The sequence below is a fragment of the Odocoileus virginianus genome, chromosome 25, assembly GCF_023699985.2.
Source record: "Odocoileus virginianus isolate 20LAN1187 ecotype Illinois chromosome 25, Ovbor_1.2, whole genome shotgun sequence".
NCBI lineage: Eukaryota > Metazoa > Chordata > Mammalia > Artiodactyla > Cervidae > Odocoileus > Odocoileus virginianus.
In genome coordinates this window covers 17,993,336-18,012,434 of record NC_069698.1, presented here as the reverse complement: position 1 = coordinate 18,012,434, position 19,099 = coordinate 17,993,336, and the positions used below count along the sequence as shown (strand labels likewise).

Sequence of the window (19,099 nt, the reverse complement as noted above, 5' to 3'; positions counted from 1 at the left end):
CAAGTGGCCAAAGTATTGGAGTCTCAGCTTCAGCATCAGTCCTTCCAATGAATATTCAGGGATGATTTCCTTTAGGATGGACTGGTTGGATCTCCTTGCAGTCCACGGGACTCTCAAGAGTCTTCTCCAACACCACAGTTCAAAAGCATCAGTTCTTCGGTGCTCAGCTTTCTTTATAGTCCAATTCTCACATCCATACACGACTACTGGAAAAACCATAGCTTTGACTAGACGGACCTTTATTGGCAAAGTAATGTCTCTGCTTTTTAATATACTGTCTAGATTTTTAGTATACTGTCTATGCCTAATGGTTGTGATTTTCTGAATGAGTTCAATGTCAATTTTCAGATATTATTTAAAACAAAATTTCTCTTGTACATTTTTCTTTTTTCCTCTTTATTTCTGATAAATACATGTGCTTTGATTAAAAATAAACAGGCATGAAAAAAAATCATCTTTCTTCCCCAGAATATTTCACAAGTTGTAACAATAATGCTTTTTAAAAACCAAGTAGGAAAACATATTGCCTTCCCTTTTATATATTTGTAATTTTTGTGTACACAACATATATTCTCATCACTTATTAGTTTCTGTTAATATTGTTATATTCCCCACTTCAGTACTCAGACACAAACATTATCTATTCTTATTCTTCAGTCCAGTTCAGTTTAGTCACTCAGCTGTGTCCAATTCTTTGTGACCCCGTGGACTGCAGCATGCCAGGCTTCCCTGTCCATCACCAACTCCCGGAGCTTGCTCAAACTCATGTCCATCAAGTTGGTGATGCCATCTAACCGTTTCATCCTTTGTCGTCCCCTTCTCCTCCTGCCATCAATCTTTCCCAGCATCAGGGTCTTTTCTAACAAGTCAGTTCTTTGCATCAGGTGGCCAAAATATTGTAGTTTCAGCTTCAACATCAGTCCTTCCAATGAATATTCAGGACTGATCAAGGAACGTTAAGTTCAACAATATTGAGGAAAGGACATCTTTAAATATAAAGTTTCTCTATCACCTTCTGCAAGGCACAAGTTAAGAAAAACAAGCCAAGTTAGAAATAGCAATCTGCTGCTGCTGCTGCTAAGTCGCTTCAGTCGTGTCCGACTCTGTGTGACTCCATGGACTGTAGCCTACCAAGCTTCTCTGTCCATGGAATTCTCCAGGCAAGAATACTGGAGTGGGTTGCCATTACCTGCTCCAAGAAGTAGCAATCTAGCATAGTGTTTTTAAATACTCCCAAGTAAAGGTCATTTTTCTACTACATAAATTAAAGTTGGATATGTTTCTGATTAATGTTCATGATAAACTGAAAATATTTTTTTATGATTGAAATTCCATAAAGTTAGATCCACTTGGGGAAACCAAGAGTCATTTATGAGCGTGACCTTCTCTGTTCTTCAGTGTTTTGAGGCATAATTATTTGTAAGAGCTTACATCTTTGAAATTATGTCCAAGGAAGAGAAGGAGGAGAAGTAAGACTATGAAAGAAAGAATGGCCAGAAATATAAGAAAAGAAAATGCTGTCAAAGAGTCAGTTTATATTAACTACTATAACAGTTACATTACCAATTCTTGGCTACTATCTTTAAAAATAAAAATTTTTAATTATAGTTTAATTTATAGTTTCTACTTATAATTTAAGTTAAGAAATCCTTAAGTCATATAATATAGCTATACGCCACACACCTGTAGTTGTATGGACAGATTGCACAAGAATTACCAGCATTTACACTATAATTCTATCTTTTACAAATAATGGAGAAGGAAATGGCAACCCACTGCAATGTTCTTGCCTGGAGAATCCCAGGGACGGGGGAGCCTGGTGGGCTGCCGTCTATGGGGTCGCACAGAGTTGGACACGACTGAAGCGACTTAGCAGCAGCAGTGTCTTTAAATGTTGGCTTGCTGCGAGTGTTAAGGAATATTAATCCATTAATACTTGTTAGAAAATGGAAATAAGTCGTATGCTATGCTAGAAATGTAAATATCTGTGTGTGTTTGCTGTGAGGCAAAGGGCATTCACAGTTCTTTTTTTTCTAGTTGTGTGAGAGAATTGCTTGTTAAATACTTTAAATCGTTCCTGTTTAGTACAGTTTTGAATTTTTTACTTGATCTATATTTATATTTACTCTTTTCCTCTTTGTCCGCATTCATATTCAAAATCTATCATGCTTAAAAGTAACCATGGAACCCATAAAATGTTGGAATATTATTAGGAGAATGAGGATATTATTTTTCACAACTTGGTAATAATCAGAGTAAACACATAAATCTGGAAGATATTTAATGGAATTAATGTTCTCTGACAGTTAATATGAAAGACTTAAGAAACCACATGTCTCTGGCCTGAAATAAATTCTGGCTTTATCATTCAGTACAAAATTATAATCTTCATCAGCGGTTTCATGTCTGCTCTGTCTTGTTCAACTCTTTGCGACCCTATGGACTATAGCCTGCCAGGCTAATCTGTGCGTGGAATTTTACAGGTAAGGATACTGGAATGGGTTGCCATTCCCTTCACCAGAGAATCTTCCCAGCCAGGGATCATATAGAGTCTCCTGCATTGGCAGGCAGATTCTTTACCACTGAGCCAAAAGGGAAGTCCTGGTCTTGTGTTCACTAATGGACGTGGATTTTTTCTTATCTTAGTAAGTAGTTTATTAATCCAAAATTATATCTATTATCATTGGAAGATAAATTTTCATCTTGTTCAAATCACTTCTGTAAGTGCGTTGAGCCAAAAAAGATCTGATTTCTTATTAAAACTCCTTTAGCACCACCCACGGCTGAGAAGGCACTGGCAACCCACTCCAGTGTTCTTGCCTGGAGAATCCCAGGGACGGGGGAGCCTGGTGGGCTGCCGTCTGCGGGGTCGCACAGAGTCGGACACGACTGAAGCGACTTAGCAGCAGCAGCAGCACCAATCATGTTCTCTTAAAGATGTTACCTGATCTAAGCATCACTTTGTTTATTTGTTGATTGAAAATAGAAGTGCTTATAAACATCTAACATGGAGATAAAATGAGATGAAATAATAGCCTTAAAAGGATATAAGAATGTAATTGTTTCTGTATCCATTTCTGCAGTCCTCCTTTTTATATGCTTGATTGCTGATACCTTAGAAAAAAATCTTACATTAATTGAATGGTAGCCCATCTCTTTTGTTTGTCCATTTCCTTCGGTCATGTTTGTAAAACCTAACTTAGAAGGGAGCTTTCAATCCATACAATCTATGTGGATGAATGCTTTCCAAGTGGAAACTGGAGTGGCAAAAAATACAATGAATGAAAGGACTCAGTTGTAGTACCCACACTTGATTCTCATTACTCTTGGTAATTATATTCTATAAATCGGAATGCAAGGGTAGGTTCTTGAGTACATCTGCTCAAAACATTTTCATCAGTTGATCAATCCATAAATCTTGTTTTCTGATACCTTATTTAATGTATATTGTTGATTCATAAGCATCAAACCCAAGGTCAACAACACTATAACTCATGTCTGGAGGAAGATTTTCTGAGTCACGTGTTTTCTCTGTAAGGCACATCACAAAGTTTTTGAGTTTCAAACACTAGGCAGCACATCAGCATGATGCCTTGAGGCCAATTAAAATAGTGAACAAACCAACACAAAGCATAAAAATGTGGGAACATGGCAGTAAATAGGCCACAAAAAGGATATTTGTTTACAAGACCTGAACCAGGAAGATAGAAGTCACAGTTTGACCTCTGCTAGGAATATGTGTGGGGCATCAATTCTTTTGCCCCTCTATGCATGCCCTCACATGACCAGGGACTGGTCACGTTGGAGTTACAAATAAATTTTAGTGTCTAGGCGAATTTACAAACACAGGATCCACCAGGAATAAGGATCAATTTCATTTGCTATTTCCTATTTACACGCCACTCTCATTTTGTCCAAGGCTCAAAACAGTTCTTTTCCCCCCTTTTTTGGCTGTTTTAAGTTTATTTGCCTTTTAAAACTTTAAGAAAATAAATCATTCCATCTCTGACAGGTTACTACTCTACTGTTTTATTTTAGCATTCTTTAGTACTTTATTAATATTACAGACACTCAGATGCTAGCTAATTGAGATAAATGATTTCCAGGCAACTTGCAAGAATATTTAGAGAGGAGAAGAATTAGGGCAAGTCATTTAAATAAAATCATCAGACTCTTTGTTTAATGATCTGCATTAAATCCTAACATTTTCTAATGTAAGGAGTAATATCCTAATCTGAAGGCCGTAGATTTCTATGAATTAGTAGGGAACAGAAAAACATAACTGTAGGAGATATCACTTGTGTCATAATTAAATTGACTTATCCACAGGTAAAAATCAATATCTTTGATAGAGCCATCATTTTGATGTAGTGGATTAAATGTGCCTTGTACCCCTTCCTGTCAGTTTTCTGCACTTATGAAGACTGAAGTGATTTTAAGGGAGGGGGGATAAAGTAACTTAAGCCAAAAAATTGAAGATCTGAAGCCAGTAATCACGTAGAGTCCTTACCAAGCCCCTCCTCCCAATGCCATCACTAAATGAGAGGATTGACCTCTTTCCTGTCCATATGTGTTAATCAGATTTCATGCTTCCACTTCACTGGGTTGATATGTATGGCAAGTACTGCACATTTATAATTTTTTTTAAATTTTCCCAGCCTTCTGTTCAGTAGACATTAATGCTTCCAGAATTTCACAAATAATAAAACTAAAGTGTAGTGGCTTTGACTTGTTCAAATGAAATAGTAAGTAGTTTAATTAAAATTGAAATTCAAGTGGAGAGACTCATCCATAATTTTTCCACTACCTCTGGCATCACGCATAACAAACCAAAATTCCTGCTGTTGGTTATGCTAATAAGTTAGTCCTCAGGGGGATCAGTGTCAGATCAGTGTCTCCTACTTTGGGAGATTTATATTCTTTAAAAATCACTGACAGCTCCTAAAGTCAAGAAGACATGACAGAAGAAAGAAGAATCCACCATAACTCTGATAGTTCTAAGATAAGACCTCCTCATGAGAGAGGAAAATGGATTTCCCTCTGCAACTATACATTCCCTAAACCTTCACAGTGGGTAACTGGGAAAATGAGCGTTTGTAGTCGTACTAACAGAGTTCTTAACTGATGAGAGTGCCATGCCTTCGTCTATAAAAAGTGAGAATTAAAATACTCATGTCTATTGGATGCTAACAGTTTCAAATGAGATATAACTGAAAGTGCCTTTCCAAACGAACCTAGCTCACTTACAAATGTGCTCACTCCCATCAAATTCCTTCTTCAACCTTGAATTTTCTCAGTAATATGTTAAAATGCTTCAAACTTTTCCACATTTAATAGCTGATAAGATATATAGTTTGTGTGATTTTATGTTGAGCTCATCATATTTGGTGTAAGCATTCTGAATCTGTATCATGGGGAAAAACTTGGTTTCTTTTATTCATTAAATAAATATGTATGAGAGCATATGAAAAACAATGACTTTGCTGAGGACTAGTACTGTAATAACAAGTAAAGGAAAGTATCTTCCTTTAGTAGAAGGGAATACAATGCAATGAGAAACAGTAAATATTCTGCCTAATCCAGGAGACAAATATACTTGATCAAGTTCTGGAGGGTTGCAGAATGTTATGTGTGAACTGGACCCCATGGGATGAGAGGCACTCAGTGAGCACAAGACTATGGAGAAAAAGCAGAGGGAAAATTTCTGAAAGAGGCTGCAAGGCAAGAAAAATGGCAGCACCTGCATTTTTAAAATAGATGCTGTCAAGGATACGCATCTCCTATAAATGTCAACGTTCTTAAATTGTATATAGGTAATTTCTGCTTCAGAACATATTCTGATTGATTTATCAGCGTTGCAGGATGCCATCCATAAAAATATGTCAACCTCTTACAGAATAAGTGATTGTATGAAAAGGCTCATAATACCTTCTCTTAATCCCTTCCCTCTCAGATAGGATGTCTATAGAGCGTTGCACTGAACAGACTGAAGATGTCTCTGCCCCGGTGCTTAAATTATTGATTGAACCTGTCACTAGCAAATTCTTTAAACTGGATACATTTTGATTGAGGAGGAAGGAATGTTTAAATGGATGCCTGACTGAGAAGAGAATGGTTTTGCAAATTTCTCCACAGTGCTCCTAATTAAAGTTCTGATAATACAGTATTGTGAGATAACTAGTTCTCTTCTATTTTTAATACAGCAATTTTAAAATGTGCATATAAATTAAAAACACAGGAGTCAGAAGCACTAGAGATTGATAACAGTTCTTCCCTTGCCTCTTAGATGTTGCTTGGGAAAGAAAATATGAAATAGGTTGATTGAGAGAGAAAGTTTTACCAGGCTTTCTATATTCAGGAGAAAGATTTATGATTCTAATCTGAATAGCCCTCTCAGGAAGTCTAGGTTCCCACACAACATAGGAAATGATGTATCTTTCTATAGTACTAAAAGACACATTATGTATTAAAGAGGATATCTGAAAGTCAGTCTGTTTTGAAACTATCCAGTTGCAGTCTTAAAAAGATCATAGCAATTTTTGTACTTTTCAAAGCTATACTAAGGATCAAAATAACAGTTTTTAACAAGTAGATCCATTTTAAGGTGTAATGTATTAAAGCTTATGATTAATTACATGGATACTCATATGAAATAGTATTTCCTATTCCATCCCCCCAACAAAACAACTAGATGCGTGCAAAGTAAGGAAAATATTGGAGGCCATGCTATCTCTCTGTTGACTACTGTGCTATCAATTTTTATGTCTTGAGACTATTCTAATATCAAAGCATACATTTCCTATGAAAACAGCTATTTTTATCCTAATACATGATTCTCTTATCTTAATGAAAACAATGATGATGATGATGATGATAAAGCACACTAATTCTGAATCTTATATGGAATGATTACATGCACCTATAATGAAATGATGATATCTCAAATCCAACTATCATGTAACTGTATAAAATATCCTTCAAGCTCTTGAATATGTTTCTAATCAACAATACAGCAGCTATTCCATGCACTGACAATTCTTTGTTATATATATGAAAATTAGAAATCCGAATTGGCATGATCATCTAAAGAAACCAAAGACAAATCTACACCACAAAACTTGAGTAGACAACTAGATGACAATGGCAGAGCTGTTCTAGGCCACTGAAAACACGATGCTTTTAAATGAAGTGTTTTTACTTACGCTTTTAAGAACATGTTACCATAAGCATAGTACACCCCGGAGAGCTTTAATTTCATGAGTTTATAGTTCAAACTCTAAACCACCCATTTTAATAGGAAAAATGATCCCAATATATTCTATTTGTTGTCATAATATGATGCCCTGGGGTTTTGTTGCTCTCTCTCCAAAGATTTCCTGAAACTTTGTCAGTGACTATTCGTGTCCCCATTTATGTAAATTCCCTATGTATTAGTTAATACAATTTAAACCTTTTATTCTTTGTTCTCCTTTTAAAAAATGTTTTACACAATGCTTCCCTATAAGACTCTCCTTGGATGGTGAACATGGCTTCAGTGGGGTGTTTAACTGTCTTCTCACACAACAATCAGGAGGTTGACTGTGGCTGTCTTTCCAAGGAAGGTTCATGAGTTTTGTCTAAAATATATTTTATTGAAAAAAAAAATCTTTGCTTTTGCAAGTTTTATGACGGGTTTATACTTTTTACAAGATGCCCTTCTAAAACATGTATCATTCCCCAGCAGTCTTTTAAAATGGAGTCAAAACACTTTCCTTTTGGAGGAGTTTTACCCCAAAGGCTAGTATGTTATACATATTTCCTGCTTGACTTTTCATTTTAAAAGATTTATTCTTAATCCCAGGCATATTGGGACATTATTCAGACAGAGTATCAAGTTTGCTCAGCCTCAGTGGCATACAGGCAGCCTGCATCTTGCCACAAGAGTAGCTGAAAGCCGGTCTCTGCCCTGTGGGTGGTTAGAGTTGGAAAAGCTTGCCTTTACCAGGTAGGAAATCAAGCTGTCAGGAAGAGTCCTGGAAGCATGATTAGTTTACTAACTTCATTTAATGAAAACGTTTGCAACACTGTCCACTGTGCTCTGGGGTCTGCCATCGCCGAACAATGCCGCGTTTCACGGGCTGTGTGCACGCCCAGCAGGAGGACATTCCAGGCTTCCTGATTCCTCTGCCTGGGATCTGGTGTACTTGTGCAAATTTCTATTTTTGTGACTCCTTCTCTGCCCTCTCTCCCCCTAACCCACAGACACGAATACACAAATTAGGATTAAAGTGAAAGAGAGGTTGCTCTCCTATTTTCCGATCTTGATAAATCTTATTAAAAATTTGTATTTATAAATTATCAGCTTCTCAGGTAGAGAATTTCTAATGACAAAGCTCCGGGCCTCAGAGGTTTGCCTTAATTTCCCAGAAGAAATACTCTAAAATGAGTGCAAATTAACTTTTAGAAAGAAGATAGATTTCATTCCTCTTAAATGCCTTATGCTGGGGGAGGGGTGAGGCCAGGATTACATTTAAGTGTGTTTAGAACTGCATCCTTAACTTGAGGATTCTTAATTATGCATCTGACTTGCTTGGTGGTAGTTTAAACTGTGGAAAATTTGAACCAAATGTGTATATAGTGGAGTTTTTTCCCCTAGGTATTTTAAATAGCAGACTAAGTATCATTTAAATTCTGGGAGTAGCCTTTTATTTCAAATTTAAAATTGTTTTTGCAAGTAAATAGCTATGGCAAAGGAACTACACTGTTTTCTTAAAGATTACTTTTTTCCTAATGTGCACACACACTCACAAAATCCTATTCAGGTAAGAAGAAATATGTTCTCTTTTCCTAAGTAATAAGTTTAAAAAAAAAATTCTTTCTTATTAATGAAATTTACTCATTCTGTTTACCCTTCTAGAAAGAGTTATAGAAAAGATCAGTAACGAGAAGTTGTTCTATACTTTAGTATTTATAGTTATTGAATAAGTTATATTCATATACTTCAAGCTGTCTATGGCTAATTGATTTTTATACTTTCTTTGAATTACTGGCTTAGACATGCTTTTACTAAATGTTCAAAATAAATGGTGGCACAATTTCAAAGATGTTATTCAGTTTGTTTAAAATTCAGTGAAGTGTATGCTAGTGTGTAAGCTGAGTTTTAATGTAAGACTTTGACTAATTGACTTTTTTTTTTTAAACAACTAAGTGGTCTTAATAGGGCATCTGTCACAATGGATCCTGCAATATTTGTTTGATATGATCCTAAAGTAAGCATAGGACAACTATGTTATATATTCAACTATTAATTCGTCTCCTTGTTAGTTGTTGATTACAGTCCTCTTTGCTAAATAGCCAATGGTTATGAATAGTACTGAGCCCTCAGTACTATTATATAGTTCATTGAGAAAAGCCATTTTAGATCAACTGTGGTATGAAAAGAGATATTTACTTCAGTAAAAAAGCAATCTTAATTGAACTTGTTAAACCATAGTATTTGACAGTATTCTATTATCATCCTAAGATGTGGTGTCTTTTTATTCATCCCACTTATAAACTCAGTAAAACATATAAAATTACTAACTACAGTGTTTCAACATTCCTTGTTTTGTGTGAACGTGTGTGGCTATGTGTAGGTTTGTGTGCACATGATGGGTAGCACAGAGTAAAATAAACATCATTTGCCAAATATAAAATTGATACAATGGCATTTACTTCCTGAAAATATCAATGGGTTTATCTAGTAATGTTCATGTTTCATAATGAGTTTTAAATACTATTTCTTAGACAATACTGATATTCCAGGTAGATAGCTAGATGGAATTTTAAACAGGACTTAAGGAATAAGTGGTTATAGACAGTCTGACTACAATTCAGTGGTTCTGCTATAGAAAGCATCTCAGAGTTAATAGTAATCAATACAAAGGCTCCTGAGGGTTGAAAAGAAAAATGGGGCTGGAGTTGGAGAAGGGGTGGAGCTGTCAACATACCTCTCTCTTGTACAGTTTATACAAACCAAAGCACTTGAGTAGTGACAAGTGATGTTTCTATTCTCATCGATTAGTACTGAGAGAACTGTTCTGGAGGGGATGATTGCTTTTCAGAGAGTCAAGCATGGTATAATCGGTTTCAGGTGAACTGAGCAATGCATCGATACAGTTATATGATACGATTTTGGTACATCAAGTCATCTGCAGTGTATTTATGCATATTTCATCTCTGTACACAGCCATAAAATATACAGAGGACATACCAATAAGTATGGCACAACTATATGTATTATATAAAACATATTAACAATATTGTCTCCACTATTGCTAACTGAATATGGTGGATTTTGAGTTATTTTCCCCAATGTGGGAGTAACTATATCCTGCCACATAATTATGACCTTTGTGATTGAAAGAGAGTTGATTTACAATGTTGTATGAATTTCTGCTGCACAACAAGTTGATTCAGTTAAACGTATATATTCAGTGTTTTTCTACTTGTTTCTGGGATGGTTTATCACAGGGTATTGAGTGTAGTTCCCTGTGCTATACAGTAGGAGCGTATTATTTATTCACTTTCTACATAATAGCGTCCATCTGCTGACCCCGACCTCCCACTCCATCCCTCCTCCACCTCACCTCCCCTCTTGGTAATTCCATGTCTGTTCTCTGTGCCTGTCAGCCTGTTTCCGTTTCGTATATAAGTTCATTTGTATCATGTTTTAGATTACGCATATAAGTGCTCTCTTACATTTGTCTTTGTCTGTCTGACTTAACTTCACTCAGTATGACAATCACTAGTATCATCAATGTTGCTGCAAATGGCATGATTCGACTCTTTTTTATGACTGAGTAGAGTTCCACTGCGTATATGTACCACATTTTTTTAATCCGTTCCTCTGTTGATGGACATTTAGGTTGCTTCCATGTTTTGGCTATTTTGAACAGTGTTGCTATGATCGTGGGGGAGCATGTATCTTTTTCAGTTACAGTTCTGTCTGGGTCTATCCAGAGTCAGTCCCTGGGTCAGGAAGACCCCCTGTAGAAGGGAACGGCTACCCAGTACTCTTGCCTGCAGAATTCCATGGGCAAAGGACCCTGGCAGGATACAGTCCATGGGTTCGCAAAGAGTCAGAGCGACTAACACTGCATATATACACAGGAGTGGGTTTTCTTGATGTCATGGTGATTATTTTTTTTGATGGCTTTCCATTGTACTTTTTTTTTTTTGTCTTTTTATTTATTTATTTTTTCATTTATTTTTATTAGTTGGAGGCTAATTACTTTACAATATTGTAGTGGGTTTTGTCATGCATTGACATGAATCAGCCATGGATTTACATGTATTCCCCATCCCGGTCCCCCCTCCCACCTCCCTCTCTACCCGATCCCTCTGGGTCTTCCCAGTGCACCAGGCTCGAGCACTTGTCTCATGCATCCAGCCTGGGCTGGTGATCTGTTTCACCCTAGATAATATACATGTTTCGAAGCTGTTCTCTCAAAACATCCCACCCTCGCCTTCTCCCACAGAGTCCAAAAGTCTGTTCTGTACATCTGTGTCTCTTTTTCTGTTTTGCATATAGGGTTATCGTTACCATCTTTCTAAATTCCATATATATGTGTTAGTATGCTGTAATGTTCTTTATCTTTCTGGCTTACTTCACTCTGTATAATGGGCTCCAGTTTCATCCATCTCATTAGAACTGATTCAAATGAATTCTTTTTAATGGCTGAGTGATATTCTATGGTATATATATATACACCTTTAATTTTTTAGAAGATTTTGTTTATTTATTTTTGGCCGTGTTGGATCTTCATTGCTCTGTGTACTTTTCTCTAGTTGTGGAGAGCAAGGGCTACTGTCTAGCTGTGGTGTGTGCTAAGTTGCTTCAGGCATCTCCGACTCTTTGCGACCCCATGGACGATAGCCTGCCAGGCTCCTCTGTCCATGGGGTTTTCCAGGCAGGAGTGCTGGAGTGGTTGCCATTTCCTTCTCCACTGGTTGTGGTGCACAGTCATCTAATTGCAGCGGCATTTTGTTGCAGAGCTCTAGAGTGCACGGGCTTCGGGGGTTGAGGCACATGAGCGCAGTAGTCGTGTGCTGCACAGGCTAGCGGCGGCACACAGCCTGGTTGCTCTGCAGCTCGTGGGGTCTTCCTGTATCTGGGGTCAGACCCATGTCCCCTGCAGTGGCTGCTGGACTCTCCACCACAGAGCCGCCAGGGAAGCCCTGTTTTTATTTATTTTTTGAAGAACCTCTATACTGTCTTCCACAGTGGCTGCAAACACGCACATTTTGACAAGCAGTATAGGAGGATTTTCTCTTCTCCACATCCTCTCCAGCATTTGTTATTTGTAGACTTTTTAAATGCTGGACCTTCTGACTGAGGTGAGGTGGTACTTCATTGTAGTGTTAATTTGCATTTTTCTAATAATTAGAGCTGTTGAGTATCTTTTCAAGTGCCTGGTGGCCATCTGTATGCCTTTTTTGGAGAAATGTCTATTTAGGACTTCTGCCCTCTTTTTGATTGGGTTATTTGCTTGTTTGTTGTTGAGTTGTATAAGATGTTTATATATTTTCGAAATTGAGCCCTTATTGGTTGCATTATTTGCAAATATTTTCCCCATTCTTTAGGTTGCCTTTTCCTTTGGTTTATTATTTCCTTTGCTATATAAAAACTTGTGAGTTTATTAGATCCTATCTGTTTGTTTTTGTTTTTATTTATATTGCCTTGGGAAACCTATAAAAACATTGGTACATTTTATCTCAGAGGGTGTTTTACCTATGATCTCTTCTAGGAGTTTTATGGTGCCATGTCTTATTTTTAAGTCTTTGAGCTGTTTTGACTTTATTTTCATGTATGATGTGAGAAAGCATCCTAACTTAATTGATTTACATGTAGCTGACCTACTTTCCCAACACCAGTTGCTGAAGAGACTGTTCCCGATTGTATATTCTTGCCTCCTCTGTTGAGATTCATTGTAGGTGTATGGGTTTATTTATGGGCTCCCGATTCTGCTCCATTGATCCACATGTCTGGTCTTGTGCCAATACCATGTCGTTTTGGTTACTGTATGTTTGTAGTATTGTCTGAGGTGTGGGAGGATGAGACTTCCTGCTTCATTCTTTTTTCTCAGGATTGCTTTTGCAATTCTGGGTATTTTATGATTCTATATAAGTTTTAAGATTCTTTGTTCTAGTCATTTGAAAAGTGGTATGGGTAATGAAAAGTGGTATGGGTAATTGGACAGGGATAGCATTATATCTGCAGATTGTTTTAGGTAATATGGCCACTTTAACAATATTAATTCTTCAACTCCCAGAATATAAGATATCTTTCCATTTCTCTGAACCAGTTTATTCGTAATCAAGGATTGCTTTTAATAGCCAATATCAGCACTTACTTGATGCATGTCATGCTTTCTCTCATGTTTTATTAACTATAATAGTATTTTTTAAAGATCCATTATCAACTTTAAGTGCCAATACTGGGATTAAAGCATAACAACTGAATAAATATAGAAAATACAAAGAGTTATTGCAACACCCACTATGGGCAGCCAAATAGATCATTTTTCTCTGTGGAACTCAAACAATCCTCTACACCAAAAGTGAAATGTGTCATGGCTTTTTAACTATAACAACATAAGTTACTATGAGCCATGCTGATTTTTGGGTCAGGTAAATTGTTACATAAATAATAGGAGCCATTGAAAGCTTTTGCCTTTATATTTTGGAATTTAAGTTGTGTTAACCTTTTTATAATTTAACAGTTGGCTGTTTCTGTCAGTCAGTTCAGTTGATCAGTCGTGTCCGACTCTTTGAAACCCCATGGACTGCAGCACGCCAGGCCTCCCTGTCCATCACCAACTCCCAGAGCTTGATCAAACTCATTTCCATCAAGTCAGTAATGCCATCCAACCATCTCATCCTCTGTCATCCCCTTCTCCTGCCTAAAACTTTTCCCAGCATCAAGGTCTTTTCAAATGAATCAGTTCTTTGCACCAAGTGGCCAAAGTATTGGAGCTTCAGCTTCAGCCCCAGTCCTTCCAATGAATATTCAGGACTGGTTTCCTTTAGGGTGGACTGGTTGGATCTCTTTGCAGTCCAAGAGACTCTCAAGAGTCTTCTCCAACACCACAGTTCAAAAGCATCAATTCTTTGACTCTCAACTTTCTTTATAGTCCAACTCTGACATCCATACATGACACTAGATAAACCATAGCTTTGACTAGATGGATGTCTGTTGGCAAAGTAATGTCTCTGATTTTTAATATGCTGTTTAGGCTGGTCATAGCTTTTCTTCCATGGAGCAAGTATATTTAATTTCATGGCTGCAGTCACCATCTGCAGTGATTTTGGAACCCAAGAAAATAAAGTCTGTCACTGTTTCCATTGTTTCTCCATCTATTTGCCATGAAGTGATGGAACTGGATAACATGATCTTGGTTTTTTGAATGTTGATTTTTTAAGCCAGCTTTTCCACTCTCCTTTTTCACTTTCTTCAAGAGGCTCTTTAGTTCCTCTTCTCTTTCTGCCATAAGGGTGGTGTCATCTGCATACCTGAGGTTATTGATATTTCTCCCAGTAATCTTGATTCCAGCCTGTGCTTCACCCAGCCCTGCATTTCACATGATATACTCTGCATGTAATTTACATAAGCAGGGTGACAATTTACAACCTTGAAGTACTTGTTTCCCAATTGGAAACCGTCTGCTGTTCCATGTCCAGTTCTAACTGTTGCTTCCTGACCTATATACAGATTTCTCAGGAGGCAGGTCAGGTGGTCTGGCATTCCCATCTCTTTAAGAATTTTTATAGTTTGTTGGGATCCAAACAGTCAAAGCCTTTGATGTCATCAATAGCACAGAAGTAGATAGTTTTCTGGAACTCTTTTGCTCTTTCTGTGATCCAACGGATGTTGGCTATTTGATCTCTGGCTCCTCTGCCTTTTCTCAATCCAGCTTGAACATCTGGAAGTTCTCAGGTCATGTACTATTGAAGCCTGGCTTGGAGAATTTTGAGCATTAACTTTGCTAGTGTGTGAGATGAGTGCAATTGTGTGGTAATTTGAACTTTCTTTGGCATTGCCTTTCTTAGGGATTGGAATAAAACCTGACCTTTTCTGGTCCTGTGGCCACTGCTGAGTTTTTCAATTTTGCTGTAATATTGAGTGCAGCTCTTTCACAGCATCATCTTTTAGAATTTGTAATAGATCAACTGGAATTCCTTCACCTCCTCTAGCTTTGTTGATAGTGATGCTTCTGTACTTTATTTGATTTGGTAGTAGTCAGGCAAAATAATTATTGTAGGTCAAACCAATACAAATAACTATGTTTAGAATACAGGTATAAGAAATTTGCTTTAAGATGAAGTAACAAGCAGGCTTCTCAGGTGGCTCAGTGGTAAAGAATCTGCTCGTCAATGCAGGAGACGTGAATTTGATCCTTGGGTTGGGAAGAGCCCCTGGAGGAGAAAATGACAACCCACTCCAGTATTCTTGCCTGGAAAATCCCATGAACAGAGGAGCCTGAAAGGGGTTCATGAGGTCACAAAGAGTCAGACACATCTAAGCACTCACACATTCTGAGCAAAAGTGCATGAACATGGTTTAACTAGTTACTATGGATAGTAGAAAGAACTGATTGTAGTAAAGTAAAATCAACACCAAAACAAAAAAAGAACTTTAAACTGATGAGTAGTGTCAGGTTCTCTGAAGCTTCAAGCTCTTGTTTTTTGAATCTTCATGAAGTTCTATGTAGATAGCTTCCTAAAACAGAGGAAAGACATGTAATATTTCATTGCTACTGACATTTATTCATGGAGGTTGAATATGAGAAAGTAACAAAATGGTCCATATATGCTGCCACTGCACTTCCCCAGGTATACTACCAATAATAGTACTGGGGGGGGGAGTTATATTTTTACTTTGCCTGAAAGATCTCTGGTAATTTTCAGATAGACAAATAAACCACCAGTTTCAAAATGTCAGGACCCTTTTCATGTAAATATGCACTTCATAACACGCTGAAGATAAGGAAGGATTTTTCTGCAATATAATTTAGAATCATATTGAATTAATTCTGAAACATAAGTAAAAATAAAGTCTGACATAAAACGTGCTGGGATTGTTAAGAGAATATGTGATTTATATTTTTAACTTCACCAGTAACTTTTAAGACTGTTGACTATATCATGGGCCTCATTGCAGCACTTCTTTATGCTGACCTGACTGCTGCTTGGCTGATGAAGTCATTTTACATATGCGTTAAAATAAAGTAGACATAAGAGCTTAAAAGAGAGCAGAGCAGAAGCACAATAATTTGATGAAAAAGTAGATAAAAAATTGTACTCATTTCTATCCCATATTCTGACTCTGTGAATATAAATCTCATTGTCCATCACAGTGAAACACAAAATGAAAGAGAATTTGTATTCTATACACATAGGTTTGACACATTTGAAAATTCTGTTTCTTCCTTTTATATAAATATACCCTAGAGTTGTAGAAAGAAAGTAATCATCATGAAACAAATGGAATATGTTTAATTTCCTCTTCTTCACTTTTTTAAAAGGTAAAATTACAGTCCCTCAATTATAGGGATTGCTTTACAAAAAAATCTAGACATTTCCATGGACTTTTCTGTCTGTATTTCCTTGTCAGATTTAGTGTTTAGTTATGTATCCTAGTGGTGTACTACATAGATTCAGGATAATTGTTGTAGGCATGAAAGTCTACACTGATATCAATGCCCTATGTTATTTTATTAATACTAGAATTGTATTAAAATGTTAGTAACAGTTATAATTATTTGATCAATTTAATATTCATATTAAACTTATCAATTGCATTACTCATAATCATTGTATTAATTTATTGCATTTATTAACATAAATTTAATTAGCATGAGTATTGAATTTTGTATATATACATACATAACAATGGACAGAAACTGTACATAAAAATAATCCTAAAAGATTAAGCTAAACTTGTATGTAAAACACATATTTGCTATTGTCACAGGAATATATTCTGGATAATATAACACTATTTTCATTTTTAAATTCATACACATTATTTAAAAACTGTATATTTTGGGAAGTTCTATAAATGTAACTTGCTACATCTTTGATAGTTTTTTTTTTTAAAGACTCACGGAAAGCATATGGAACTGTTAATTACTATGAAGACTTCAGAAAAATAAACCATTTCAGCAATAGTAATGAGACCACTGATAAATTCAGTCTAGAATATTCAGAATGTTTAGATTATGTTGAAAAAAATGTGAACTCAGTGAAAATTATGCCTACTATCAACTTCTCAGATATGAAACCTTAGTGACTTAGTTCTACAGACAATTTTTGTATTACTAATTTAAAATTCTTGATAATGTGGTTTCCCCTGATTACTTTTCCCAAGTAAAAAATAACATTCTACCTTTTGCTAGCCAATGGATTTTTAAAAATACAACCAGATTATATAACTTCCCTCCACCCATTCCTTAAATAGCCCCTTTCAGCTGTGCTACCTTTTGCACCTAAAATGAATTCCACTTCTTACCATGGCCTGGAAGCCCTGTCCATTTCCTTCTTCATGGAATATAGCCCCTGCCTCTCTCATCCTCACTTATTTTACTTCATCATTGTTCTTAACACAGAAATTAGGACAATATAAGTAATTTCATGTCTCTCCTTTCTTTGTTTAAAGGCTAATGGTTACTAAGGACATTTCCTTCATTTAGAATATTCTCTGCCACCAACTGTCTAATGGTTGTCTCTCTCTCAATATCAAGGGCTCAAAACAATGTTATTCCTCAGAGAAGACTTCCTGGACTTCATTCATTCATTCGTTCAATAAATGTTGAAATGACACACAATAGGCTGTTGCCTCTGCAGTTGGTATGCAACATTGAATGACGGACAATAATCTCCGCCTTTATGATGTTTGGGCTTCCCTGTGGCTCAGCCGGTAAAGAATTCACCTGCAATGCAGGAGACCTGGGTTCAATCCCTGGGTTGGGAAGATCCCCTGGAGAAAGGAAAGGCTACCCACTCCAGTATTCTGGCCTGGAGAATTCCATGGATTGTATAGTCCATGGGGTCGCAAAGAGTCGGACACGACTGAGCAACTTTCACTTTATGATGTTTATAGCCTAGTAAAGAAGAAATCATACAACAAAATAAATACATTAGAAGGTAATATTTTATGGAGAGCAAAAATGAATCATAAATGGAGAATAAGAAGTTCTAGGGGTTGGGGATACAGTTTTTAAAAGGAGGACCTCACTGAGAAGGTCAAATTTGGAAGAAGCCCTGAAGGAATTGAGGAAGCAATCCATACTGATAGAGAGAGTACATGACTGACATTTGCAGATGAGCAAAAAGGCCCAGAGCCAGAACTACTGATGTGTTTCGTGAATATTAAGGAGGTCAGTTTACCAGGTGACAAATGAAGTTGGAAGAGGAGGTGGCATGCAAGAGAAGTAACATAAAGCACACGGGGCAGGTCAAGCAGGGCCTCATCCTGCATGCTGAGACTGATTTTATTCTGAGTAAAATCAGAACCGCTGGAGCCTTTGAACAGAGAGGGCACAGCCTCCTCCTCCAATTCATGCTCACTCTAGCCGCTGTGTTGGAATGAAGTTCTACGTGGGCAATATGAACCCAGAGAGACCAGTTGGAAAGGTGTCCAGTAATTTGATCAAAAGATACAGGAAATCTTGGGAAATGGTGGCGGAAGTGAAAGTGGTGAGAACCGGCAAAATATTAGATATATTTTGAAGTTAGAGTTGACAAAATTTGCTCTGAATATAAGACAGACAAAGGAGTTGGATAATTCCAGGGTTTTCAGTCTTAGCAAAGGGAAAAGATATTTACTGTGATAGGTAACTGCCAGGGTGGCAGGTTTGAGGAAGCTATCCAGATTATATGGTACCTTTGAAGGTTATAATTAAGCCCTGGGCCTGGGTGAGGTAATAAAAGCAGAGTGTACAAACAAAACAGAGATAATGTGCACGAACTGAGTCTTGATTCACTCGAAAATTACGTTATGCATGTAAGCCAGTGAAAGCATTATTCCCCTCTCCACTCTCCTAGCCCTTTTAATCTCTGTTAAATGTCTTTGTCTTTA

At 36.9% G+C, this 19,099-nt stretch overlaps 1 protein-coding gene across 2 annotated transcripts in view; it reads left to right on the top strand.

The window, feature by feature from the left end:
- The window catches only part of EPHA3 (EPH receptor A3), a 392,317-nt gene that overhangs the window by 173,521 nt on the left and 199,697 nt on the right, over window positions 1-19,099 (top strand). The window lies entirely within an intron of this gene.